The sequence below is a fragment of the Hemicordylus capensis genome, chromosome 1 (genome assembly GCF_027244095.1).
Source record: "Hemicordylus capensis ecotype Gifberg chromosome 1, rHemCap1.1.pri, whole genome shotgun sequence".
NCBI lineage: Eukaryota > Metazoa > Chordata > Lepidosauria > Squamata > Cordylidae > Hemicordylus > Hemicordylus capensis.
Genome location: NC_069657.1, coordinates 422,484,120 through 422,497,452, shown reverse-complemented (window position 1 = coordinate 422,497,452; position 13,333 = coordinate 422,484,120). Strand labels below are relative to the sequence as shown.

Sequence of the window (13,333 nt, the reverse complement as noted above, 5' to 3'; positions counted from 1 at the left end):
ACTGCTTTTAAATCTTCCCTTTTAAAAATCTGATCAGTTCAGTGCTTGATGCATTGTCTTGTTATGCTGTTCAATTTTTCCACAGGCTTTCTGCTATCGCTGACTATTTCTCCCCAACAAAACATCCCTCCAGTGGCTGTTGCTGGTAGGGAGGTGCACTGGTTTGGTGCTGCAGGGAGGGGAGTGGGAGATTTTTTAAAAGGGGGAGCGGGCCCTTACCTGCTCTCCACTGCCACATGCAGCTTCCAGCAACAGCGGCGCTTGTCCCAAGAACTCATGTGTGGCGCCAGCATGCAAATGGCATCCACGCATGCATGGGTGCCATTTGGGTGGTCAACATGGTGCTGCTGACCACACAAATGGTGCCTGCACATGCATGGCCACCATTTACATGCCGACATCTCTGGGGTGATAACTTTAAGAACTGGCAAGGGTGCTCTTACACCAGCCCCCACCGCATTCCCCCCACTGGTACTGTCATTAAAATCGAACCCACCGGGCGGCAGCGTACCTCCTTGCCACCCTGGTGCATCGCAGACCAGAAGTTTCCGCTGCACATGCGCACGTCACAATGTGTGCAAGCGCAGTGGATATTTCCAGCCACTTTCTGTCCACGACATACTGGGGCAGCAAGGAGGTATGCTGCTGCCCTGCGGGACCAATTTTAATGACAGCGCCAGCAGGGGAAACATAGTGAGGGGCGGGGGTAAGAGCACCCTCCCCAGTCCTTAAAGTTATCCCACACACACACACACACACATTCAAACCGGCAATTCCCGGTTCTGTGCACATCCCTAATGTAAACCGCTTTGGGAACTTTTGTTGAAAAGAGGTATATAAATATTTGTAGTAGCAGTAGACATAGGAACATAGGAAACTGCCATATACTGAGGCAGACCATTGGTCTATCTAGCTCAGTATTGTCTTCACAGACTGGCAGCGGCTTCTCCAAGGTTGCAGGCAGGAATCTCTCTCAGCCCTATCTTGAAGAAGCCAGAGAGGGAACTTGGAACCTAGATGCTCTTCCCAGAGCGGCTTCATCCCCTGAGGGGAATATCTTGCAGTGCTCACACATCAAGTCTCCCATTCAGATGCAACCAGGGCAGACCCTGCTTAGCTATGGGGACAAGTCATGCTTGCTACCACAAGACCAGCTCTCCTCTCAATAACTGATTAGAAAGGCCATTTTCTTTGTATGGATAAGAAGGAGGTCCAGAGAGTGCATTGGTTTTTTTGTAAAGAAACAAAGCTTTTATCAACTTTAACTTTCATTTGGTGACTCCAAATGTTGGCCCCTCATACTGCCAGGACATCAAGGGTCAGAATTGCTGGACAGCTACTGAGGGCCCAATACCACCTCTGTCCCTTTAGGCATCATGTGGTGGTGAGTCGACCTTCTTGGGGCCCACCTAAGTAGGAAAGGGGTCTGTGTTGGGCAGTTTGCCAAGGGCCTCCTGCAACTTGGAGCCAGCCCAGCATGCAGCCTTTAAAGGCAAAGGAGCTCTGCTAGAAAAGCAGTCATAACTCCAGCCCCATGTGAAGTTTGTCCCAAGGATGGTTGTTTCTTGGCACCTCCTTACTTGAGCCCTCACTGTCCCTGCTTTCCCCCAACTGCCTGTCAATCCTGCTTCATTCAGCCAGTCTGGCTTCCTATCCTCATCCTTCACGGACAAGTGCTCAGCATTCATTTCTTGCCCTACTCAGTTCCCTGCCAATATTAAACTTCTGCTATCCCTAGGCCCTGTGATAGTGTTTTCCACCATATCCCTCACTGGCCCCTTGCTTGCTTGATGTTTTGTTTCTCTGTCTCTGTTTCTCAAGCCATAGCTCCAAGTACTGTAATATGTCATAAGTTCGTGTAATGTTACCATTTAAGAAAGTTCTACTCCAAAATTAAAATAACAAAAGGAAACTCAGTACACTGTCCTACAGATCAGTTTCAAATAAAAAGTTTATTTATTTAAGGTATTTTATATACCACTTTACAGGAAAATCTCACAAAGGGATATACATAACATTGTTTGAAAATGGGAACATACTTGTGAGTGTGTAGGGGTATGGGAAATGAATTTAGGAGGAATGGTGTACAATGCGTAAGGGCATAGACAAGCAACCTGGGAGGCAAGGCGTACAATTCTGACTACAAGCATGCCACAAATGGAAAGCAAGTCATCAAGTGCATTGTTACCAGCTGAGCTTATTCTGCCCTCTCCCAGAAGCCTCCCTGGTTGCAACTGCATCTCCAGGCTTGGAGATTGTACTTTTGCTATGCTCAGGAGCTGCACCACAATGTGAGCTCCCAGTTTATGTTCTACATGGGGACAAGTCGCTTAGTTGGCAGTGGACTGGTCGCCCCTAGATTTGGCTACAAGCCCCACAAATTGGAAAGGGGAATAGATTCACACTCCCTCTCTATGAGGGGGCCCTGGCTAAGCAGACTCCAGGACTAGCTACTGCAAGTGTCTGGCATTCAAGATCATATCAGATTGGAATGAAATCTAAACTCCCCTCTTCCTCTTGCAAAGGAGATAACACCTGTTGTTAACAAAGCACTCAGGCCAGGAAGGCAAGGATGATAAGACAAGAGACTCCATTACAATAGGGGTGAGTTGGTGGTGTAACTTTGAAGAGGTGCCCATCAAAACTCTTGATAGAATTATTGGGAAGCCCTTCCCACCATAGGATATTCTTTAAACGCACCTGCACACTCCAATTGTCCTCACGATCAGCCTTTAATGCCACAGGCTAATTCCTATCCAGGAAGGACTAAAACACAATGCTTTAAAAAAAAAAAGTTGTCTGGGCTCCCCTGTTCAGCAGAGCAGGACAAAAGACAAGTGCCCTCAAGGCACTTTTGGGGAAAGAAGTATCCCTAACTCCATGACCCAGTGTGCTTCCTTGTGTATACTCCCACTGTGAAACATCTCAGTGTTCCCTTGTGCTTCTCTCTCTGGACCGCATCAGACTGCAATCTGAAACTCCAGCAGACCACCTTGGTGTTCCCCTCTTCAGGACAGGTGATATAGCCTCTTGCCCGGCTCCTTCATGGCTGAATCTATCCCTTTCTCTTATTTCTGAAATCTTGCCCCTCTTAAAGTGGCCCCTCTAGCCCACCTGGGAATTTACAAATAATTTGGCACTTTAAGCTAAATATGCCTTACAATAGTCTGTTTCTTAGCATATTTGTATTGCCTTTAAACTAGGGCCACATAGTAATTTAGTCTGATTTTAGTTTTAATAAATTCCTTTTTTAGTGAATTAAAACCACTCTCTCAAGCCGATTTTCTTGAGTTCATACGCTTGCACAAATTAAGGGTGATTGGAACTGTCTCCCCTTTTGAGCTAAATTCTCCACTTTCACCCGAACTAGGGGGTGCAGGCCAATCACCCTTGAGGCAATTTCATTAACAGCATGCAGAACACATATTTCCATATTACCAAAGCAGAAGGGCCTATCCCCTCCAATACTTCATAGATGGAAACAAGGATACACTTGTTAAGAACCCAATTCTCATACCAAGGATTATTGTCGATGCCCCCACCCCTACATATTACTGAAGACTACATTCTACCCACTGTGTGCTGTACACTGCATAATACCTTAGTGTTGTGCGCTCATTTACATACAGAAATACTGTCCACCCATCCACTTGGATATTTAATTTCTAAAAACTCTGAGAAAGAAGCTGAATCCCAAACAATGGCAATTCTAGTGCTCTCTCTCTCTCTCTCAGCATCCCCAAGAGTCAAAAATAGGGACAGTGATTTACCAGGGCAGATTCCATAAAATAGGCATAGCCTTTGATTTTATTCTGAAAGTAGCACTGATACAAAGTATCACTGACAAACTTACATTAAAAACCAATCAAGATAGTGTTCAAGTCACCAGTTGGCTTTGGGAGTCATCTAAAGGACAATGGCTGTAATCCTACTAGAGAGTAAGCCCCATTGGTCAGAGTAGAATTTACTTTTGTTTCAGATGCATAAAATTGGTCTGTTAGGATAGTAAAATACTGTAGGTCCCTCCCATCACTATACAAGTACGAAGGAATCCCAGGGCATAACAGAACTCCATTTTCCTGCTTCACTCCCTTAATGCTCAGGGCACAGTCACTACACTAGGTTCTGGAGAATAAAAGGCTTGTGCATGCCTCCTAAATCACTGTGATCCCCCCCCCCCAAAAAAACCCCACACACACACTGCACTCAGTCAACATGAACTCTTGAGCTTGCAGAAGAGTTTGTTCAAGCAGAAGGGCAGGCTGGATAGGTTTATGGGAGGTGTGCACAGAACTCCCATTTCAGAGATTGCCCTGGCATAGGGCATAGGCCCTGGCATTATTCATCATGTACTCATGTGCATATGTCAAGGTGGGGGGAATCATGGCTCTTTTATGCCCTACAGGGATCCGCAGAGAGACTCCACATAAGAAAACATCAGGCTTTTTAGGTAACAAAATTGCTGTTTAAATCAGCTTTGTATAGGTAAGATTTATATGCTGCTCAGAGGGGCTTAAAATACAGTTAAAAACAACTTATTTTTGATATTTAACAATAACACATTAAAACCAAGACGACACAGAGAAGCAGATCAAAATGTCAACACAAAACAATTCTAAAAGGCTTGGGCAAATAAAAAACCTCCAGCTAGCACCAAAAAGAATATAAAAACAACCAGGCTCGGACTGGCCCACAGGGCAACAGGGCATGTTCCTGGTGTGCCTCACCTGCAGGGCGCCCCTGCACCCCTCCACACTCGGCAGCAATGAATACTCCCACCCTTAAGTGGTTTATGCTCAAAACTTGGTGCCCTCCCCACATACATTCCTCCACCCTCTCAGTGCCCCTCATCCGGCCCTGAAAACGACACTCAGCGAACTTTCTTGGAAGGAATTCCACAGACAGGGTGCTACAAGAGAGAAGTGGCAAATATCTCAGAAAATGGTGGGGACAGAACTCTGAGAATGATCTTAAGGTCTGAATGAGGTTTGTATAGGAAAAGGTGACCTTTCATGTTCCCAAGCCATTTAGGGCTTCACAGTTAAAATCAGAAAGTAACAGCACTGAGGCAATTACCTAAATGGCCATCTGCACATCACTCTTGCTACTATCCTTGAAGATGATGAGAAAGAAGCCAAGACACACTAGCAGCTGGCTCAGCACTGCTCTGTTTTTGGCTTCCCAGGTCTACTAGAAAAAGTAGTGGTGCCAGCTATGACAGCTCCCTGTTCCAGCACCCTCTCAGCCTTCTGGCTTAAACCAGACAGTGGACAAAATTGGAGCAGAAAAAGCAGCCACGTTAGTGCTGCATAATGATTCACTGGCACATTGCTACAGTAACTGGCCAACCCACATGGGAGAATGGAAGCAGAGCAGGGAGTAAGTAGGCGACAACCACTTCAGCAACTATTTGCTAAATTAATAGCAATTATATCACATCTAGGTATAAATTAAAATAGTTTTACAGTGCTTACAACAGTCTCTAAATTCTAGGAAATTCCTGTTTTCATTTTTGTTGTTGTTGTTAAAGAAGGGGGAGCTGTATGTCCTTGATTTTCATATCAATAGGCCATATTTTCCAGTCTGTGGGTTGGGTAATAACTGGATATACACACAACCAACATGATCTGCACTGTGTCCTGCAACCAGACAGATGTAATTATGTGCTACATGGTGAACCACACCTGAACGAGCATAACAAAAGAACAGGTGAAAGACTGTCCTGTGCCACATTGTTCAGCTGAACAATGGAGGAACTTTTCATGTTTCTGCTGAATAGTTTGAAATGGAAATACAGTAAATCATGACATGACAGGAGTGCAGGCATACCTCTATAATTTGTCTACTTCAAATCCCACAATTCTATTATTATTATTATTATTATTATTTCTATACCACCCTTCCAAAAATGGCTCAGGGCAGTTTACACAGAGAAATAACAAACAAACAAGATGGAATTTATTTATTTAACTTATTTGTATACCACCCAAAACACAAGTCTCTGGGTTTCCACTGAGTTAATTTATAGGAAATAGGGAGGCAGGTTAGAACATTATTACAAGTCAGATGTTAAGATTTACAAAAGGTCCAATACAAGCATATCCCAGATGCAGATTCTTGGGGATATAACAAAGATGAATATATTGGCCCACACATTATGCAGCCTTACAAGTTGATAAACCAGTTGCACTCAAGGCTGGCCTCACAGCACAGCATGCAAAAAGAATGTGGAGGTAATTTTTGCTTCTCTCCCCTCCTCACAAAAGCCCTTTTCATTGCTAGGAACATCCCTGAAGGCTCCACAGCCCTCAGAGTCATAATTCTGGCAACAAAAAGGGCTTTTGCAGGGAAAGAAGTGAAATTAACATCCTTATCCTTCCCCTTCCCTGCACTCTGCACAGCAAGGCAACCCATGGCCGCAGCTATTTTACTGGCTGTTTGAGAGGGTGGAGTTCTTGCTCCACCTTCCTAAGCCTGTGTAACATGTGGGCCACTGTTTATTAAACCAAATATATGTCGACCACTAAAGATTCCGTTTGAACAGTCTACATTTCTAATATTGTGAAACAACAAAAAGTGATTTCGCATTCTACCATCCCAAAAGCTCACTTACTTGAGCTATAATGAGATATGACTTAATATGCATGCTTAGGGTCAGGGTCTAAATCGTGTAGGCTAATTCTAAGAACTGAAGCCACCTAATGGCACAGAGGGGAAATAACTTGACTAGCAAGCCAGAAGTTGACAATTCAAATCCCCACTGGTATATTCCCCAGACTATGGGAAACACTTATATCGGGCAGCAGCGATATAGGGAGATGCTGAAAGGCATCGTCTCATGCTGCATAGGAGGAAGCAATGGTAATACCCCTTCTGTATTATACCAAGGACAAACACAGGGCTCTGTTGTCACCAGGAGTCGACAGCAACTCGATGGCAGACTTTACCTTTAATACTAAGAAAGCATATAGGAGCTTAGGACGGTATGCACTATCCAGCAGAACAGCACAGATCATGATATTGTATCAGTGTTGCATTTGTGCCAAACTTCCACACCTGAATGTAGGGCAAATAAAACTATAGTTCTATTTATATTACTATAATGAGATTGCATCATTGTAGGTGACTATGTCTCTCATCCTGAGCAAAAGTGTCCAAACAAGTTGTGACTGATCAGAAGTGTGTTTGCAATTCTGAGGCATCATCTACTTTTCTAACTTATTATGCATAGTGAGATCCTCTATAAAACCTTATGGAGACACAAGACTGGAACAGGTCTGAATTCCTGCCTGAAGCAATGATTGTATGTTTTATAACGTTTTTGGGATTGTATATGCAATGCTCCAATAAGGGGTTGTTTTTCTATTATGCAGTAGATGAACAAAGTCATATCTTATCTTAATAAGACCCTGTGCAAAGTATGCAAACATCTCACTTCAAAACATCTCTTCTCGTCTTCGAATCTAGTTAATCTTACAAAAATAAATGGCAGAATGAAATAAAAACATGAAAATATGGAATTGACAGAATCCCCTTCCACCTCAACTTATCTCTTCATGCATCTGATGAAGGAAACTATAGTACAAGAATGCATATGCTATAATTGTCAATCTTTAAGGTGTCACAGGACTCTGCTGCTTTTGTAAATATCACGTACAAATATTAACTTGTTGAATCAGTGTAGTGTAGTGTAATGGTCAAAGGGTTAGACTACGAATAGGGAAGCATGGAATCAAATCCTACCCAACTCAGCCATGGAGCTCCCTGGATGATGATCCCATCTAACTTACCTCACACGATTGTTGTGAGGAGAAAATGAAGGAGGAGAACCTTGTGCTTTGAGATTCTTGAAGGGAAGGCAGTAATGTAACCAATCATCACTGAATGATCTGAGCGCATACTGCATTTGAATGAGGCAGGAGGCTGCACCCCAAGGCTGACAAAATCAGGCCTATATGTGTAAACAGCTCTGCAGTAGCTCCAAGAAATAAATAGGAACAGAGGCAATTCCAAATCATGTTTTGTTGTTAAATTGGCAAAGGTCTGCTATAGCACGTTTTTGCCAAGGCATCATTCAGAATTGCACTTTCATTGATCAGCCAACTATTATGCCTTTCTCTCACTGAAGTTCTTGTACACAGCATAGCAGTGAAATTCTAGGAAAGCCTGCTCTGCCTCATGTACACCATGGGAGGAGAAAAATAGCAATAACAATAGTTGAGATATTGTCCAACTTTGTATTTCAGGATGTCTCTACTGCCCCAAAGAAACTTACATGGAACACATTCCAATCTTTGAATACCATGACCAGCAAATATTGTAGATGCATCCCTGTATTTGTATGAGATGATCTGCCCTGGAAAAAGTATAGAATCTGATATTAAGTTAAATCAAACTTGATGAAACAGAATTTACCCAATACAATGCTTGCACCTCAGAGCACATCCTTCCTCACACAAGCAAACACTATTTTGGCTTCTCACGTGCCCAGTTCAAAAGTGGTCTTGTACTCTGGAGTCACTTAAACCACTTCCTGATGAACTTTCTGCTACTTGTTCTCTCATGACTTAGGTGAACGAAGGCAGAAATTTTAATGTAATGTACTGCATAGCACAGTCACTGTTCTAAATTCCATTTTGCCATAAGCAATTCCTGGAGGAATGTTCAGGTACAATTAAATTGCATTTGTTTTCAGAAATCATTTTAACAGCAGTTTGCATCCTTGATCCAATGAATATTCTAAAGGAGGGACATTAAGAAAACTACTGAACTTCAGCTCTTTCTCAGGTATAATGGAGTCTACAATGGAGTTCATTTCCACCTAAACTGCAAAAAGCCCATTCAGTATATCTGCTCATAGGCTTGAGACACTGTAGCAATAGTTATTATGCTGTTAAGAAACCTTCCTCCAGATTTCTCCCCACCCTCTATATTTTATCTACTTCTCATTGGTGAAAAAAATAATGTTCAGATCATTTTTTTAAAAATTCATGTGATAATTGTTTCTACAATGAAAATGAGGGGAAATGCTAGTCTCAGAAACAGAACTCCTTCTGTCACCTCAAGTTGAGCATAATGGGGAAAATCAGAGAGAAAAAGATGTAGTTCATTTTATGCAATTAAAACTTGAAGCAAGTTCTACATTTTAATGAGGAAATACTGGAGTAGTTCACATCCAGTCATACAACAGGGATATTTCCCAATTGCTATTATTTTATCTGAAAAATCATTGCATCAAAAATCATATTTAGACACCCACAAAAGGTGTTCTGTAAGGAAGTTTAACAGACTGCTTTTAAACACTGATGTACTGGGCATTCTCAAAACCCAAAGTATTCTTAGCAAATGCCACCATTTGTAAAACTCGGAAACATTCTGAGGTGTTCCAAGAACATGTATTTTACTCCCCTTGTTGAATTTTTAGTAATTGGGCCTGCCTGTTCTGCTCTAGAAACAGTATCTGACTCCCATTAGTAATGTTTAAGCAATAGGACTTCAGTGGTTAAATGGGGAAAAAGGCCTACCTAATGAATGAAATGTGAAAGGCCATTCAATAAACTAAGCGTTGCTCCTCCATTTCTAAATATATACCTCACCAACCCAATACTTCTAAGCAATCATCCTAACGTTTTACTGACATAGTATGGATTTGTTCAAATATATATGGTTTACTCATTGCAATCTCAAAAGTACACCCCCCAACTCCAGAACAAAAAGCCAATTTGATGAGGAAACTGAGATATCAACGAGTCAGAGGGTTCAAAGCATGAAGTATTCATGTCACAAAGTCATCCTTGTCTCTAACAAGTACAGAGTAAGGAGAATGCATACAGTGAAAAGGAGTAGAGCAGCTGTTTGTGTGTAAGCAAGGCCTACCCGTGATAATAGGGTATTCGCGCTTACGAATAAACAACTAACGTAATTAATACTGGCTATTAAAATAAGGGACCTATCTCACGAAAATCGGCCTCCACAAAGAACAGACCTAAGGGCGGGAGTTAGGAAAGCGCTTACGTTTTGAGAAACAGACTATGTGTGCAAGGTTTTATTACATATATATTAAATATATATACATATATTACATATAATACATATATATTAAATATATATACATATATTACATATAATACATATATATTAAATATATATATACATACATTTACACACACACACACACAAATTCGTTCTCTGAAAGCATGCATATATATTTGCTTTCAGGGAATATTTCTGAAGCCATTAAACAGACCCCCCACCACCCCCCACGAGGGGTGACGCCCCAGCCAAGGAAGAGATGACAAGAAAAGTCTCAAAATGGCGCCCGTCGAGGCGGAGAGTGGACAGAGAAACTGCGCAACAAATCCTGGCCGACAGCCAGGCAGCGCCATCTTCTCCTCTCCCAATTCTTCGGATCAAAGAAACACACACATCCAAGCAAACCTCGCATGCAAAGGCAGACACGGAGGGGAAAAGCAAAACCAACTTTTGGGGCTCCTTTTTGTTTGTTTGTTTTTAAAAGGCACAATCACTCCTGGTGTTAAGCCCCGCTGCAACTTATTTGAGAAGGAAAACGGAAAGGCCTCGTCTTCAATTTGCAGTTCTGCGGAATAGACAGTCCCTTTTCTTCCTTTGCTCGGTGTAATTATTTAATAAACGTATCCCATTAAAAAAAAAAAAAACCAGATTCCTAAAAGCTGATGTCCCCAAAGCTTACTCACTGCCCACCCCTCAACAAAACTACGACAGAGCCAAAAAAAAGAGGCAAAAAATCAACGACCCACCTCAAAATGATCCAATAGTTAACAGATTTTTTTCAATCCCTTTATATAATCCTCCTCTCCTCCTCCCCCCCCCCCCACAGCGTAACTGAAAATCAATTAACAAAAAAATTACACTTTGCTGGAAGACTAATCCGGCGGCAGAGAGATTCACAGTCATCCAAAGGCAAAAGCGAAAGCGTCGTTACAGATGTAGAATATTTATTATTCTTACAATTTAAAAATATACATTACAGCCGAAATTTTTCATCGAAAGTGGTCCCCCCCACACACTTTTTTTTCCTTTCTTTTAATCCTACAGTGCAGTCCTAGAATTGCATATAGCGAAACAATCACCATTTCCATTTCTTGTAACAATGACGCACAGACAAGAGACGAGAGAAAACGGCAGAGCCAGAGAAAAAAATCGAACCACCAAAGAAAAAAGCCCATATTACAAATAAAACGATTAGGCGGGGGGGAGACCCCGTCAAAAGGTTGAGCCAATGCTAGAAACATAGAGGAAAATTATTGCAAGAGGATCGAGTGGTGGTAGATGAAGGCAAATCCAACCAAGAAAGCAAAAGAAAAGAAAAGAAAATCCTTGGCAGCCTCACGCCCAGGAGGGAGAAGACGAAGTGTCTCCATTTTCCTGAGGAGGAGGAAGAAAAAGTGCTTCACAGACCAGAGAGCTTTAGAGAAAAGCAAAGAAACGAGGGGGGAGAAAAGAGGGAGGAGATTTGAAAAGATTATTTTTCTTTCTCCCTCACACACTCTCTCGATCCCCCTCTTCCTCACACACACACACTCAGACACACACACACACTCCCTCCCTCCCTCACACACACACAACACACTCCTCTTTCTCTCTCCCTCTCTTGATGGCCACCAAGGGGGCGGCCAAAAAAGGAAAGGAGAAAAAAAAAACACCAAACCCGAAACACAACAACTAATTTTAAACCGGCTCAATCAATGAGTCATTAAAAGAGATTCCCCCCCCCTCCTCTCCTGAATTTGCATGGCATCAGCAAGAGAGGGAGAGGAGAAGGAGAAGAAAAACCCACCCCAATCCTCTCCCCCTCTCTTGCAGCTATATCAGCCTAGACCTGAAACCTTATCTGTCCTCCCTCTCTCTCTCTCTCTCTCTCCCTCCTTGTCTGTCTCTCCCCCTTTAAGAAACACATTTTGGGAAGTGCCCTCTGCAGCCGCCGCCGCCGCCACAGCCTCGCACTGCAAAAGAAATAAATATTTCATTTCCATGTGAATTAACATCTGCCCACCAAGCACCACCCGCGAAAGAAAAGAAAAAAATCGCCCTCCTCTTCTTCTTCTTCTTCTTCTTCTTCCTCCCTGTTTCTCTCTCTTCTCTCTCTCTCTCTAGATATATATTTATATACATCGCCCCAGAGCCAATAGCTCTCTGGGCTGAAACCTAATATCCTGGTTTTGGCAACTCCTGGTTGTTAATTTGCTCCTCTTTCTTTTCTGTCTGTCTGGAGATAGATTTCCCCCCTCTCTTTTCCCTCCCCGAAGGAAGGGAGGAAGGAGGTTGTGTGTTTTTTTTTTCCTTGAAATTTTTATCACAAAATTATAATACACTCAAAGGGAAACTCACCGTCATGAAAAAGCAGTGCCTTGTCAACGGGGTTTCTTCGCCATCACATCAGGGGCTGGCAGTGTAAGAGAGAGAGCGAGAGAGCGAGAAAGGGAGGGGGGAAGGGAGAGGGAGAGGGAGAGAAAGGAAGAGAGCGAGGGAGAGCGAGCAGAGGCAGCACACAGTGCAGGAGTACCCAGCCACAAGGAGACAAAATAGGCACCGGCGGGGAGAAGGAACGCAGCTCGCCACCACATTCATTCACATACATTATTGGGGAGGCTGCTGCCGAACTTGAGCGAGCTGTGCCTGCTGCTACACTTTCCAAAGCAGGGCCCTTTAAAAGGGTTGGTTTGTTTGTTTTTAAAAACACCCTCTGTAATAATGTAGACTTCCAAGCTATAATCTACTCTGACCCTTTGGAGGGGGGGGGAAACTTTCCTCTTTTCTCCTCCCTGTTCATCATTAAGTGACTAATTAGCCTTTCCTAATGGAATGTTGCGGCTTACCAACCAGTTTTTGTACCAAGTTGCATGATCGGGGGAAATAGTATTTTATGGTTAATTTTCTCTCCTCACTCGCTCACTCCCACTTAAATGACGTGCACTGAGGAAGTTGAGGATGTTGGAGCAATTTAAAAGGGAGTAAGAGGAGGTGCTTGTTGTTTTTTCCCCTTCTGTCCAGGCACAACCCTCACTTTTTTTCTGGGGCATTAGTATTAGTGTTAATATTAGTATTGTTGTCATTGTCACTATCACTGTCATTACTGAATTTTGACATATTGTCAAAATACAACAGGCTGTGACAGAATTAATTAGAATATTTTAACAGAATACATAAGTAGCCATGGTTATTCAATACTGTTCTGGGGGGTGGGGGTGGAATCATTTATCCAAAAGTTAATTTAGCATAATCTAGAATTAACACTATTTACCTACATTGAAGGTGTAGCACAAAAATTACATTTGCTTTTGTTCAACCATTT

The 13,333-nt window shown here is 42.6% G+C and overlaps 1 protein-coding gene across 7 annotated transcripts in view; it reads right to left on the bottom strand.

Moving 5' to 3' along the window:
* Positions 1–12,662, bottom strand: part of BICRAL (BICRA like chromatin remodeling complex associated protein) — a 37,350-nt gene extending 24,688 nt beyond the window's left edge. The window contains exons 1-2 of one of the 7 annotated variants that reach the window (XM_053311014.1): positions 12,035–12,321; positions 8,276–8,356 (exon numbers count right to left, since the gene is read on the bottom strand). The gene's annotated coding sequence lies outside the window, so the exon portion shown is untranslated. Of the gene's footprint in view, positions 1–2,700; positions 8,248–8,275; positions 8,357–10,890; positions 11,796–12,034; positions 12,322–12,369 lie in introns of those variants that run through there. The other 6 variants (XM_053311020.1, XM_053310997.1, XM_053311028.1 and 3 more) reach the window with 6 other exon arrangements.
* Between the last annotated feature and the right edge of the window lie 671 nt (positions 12,663–13,333).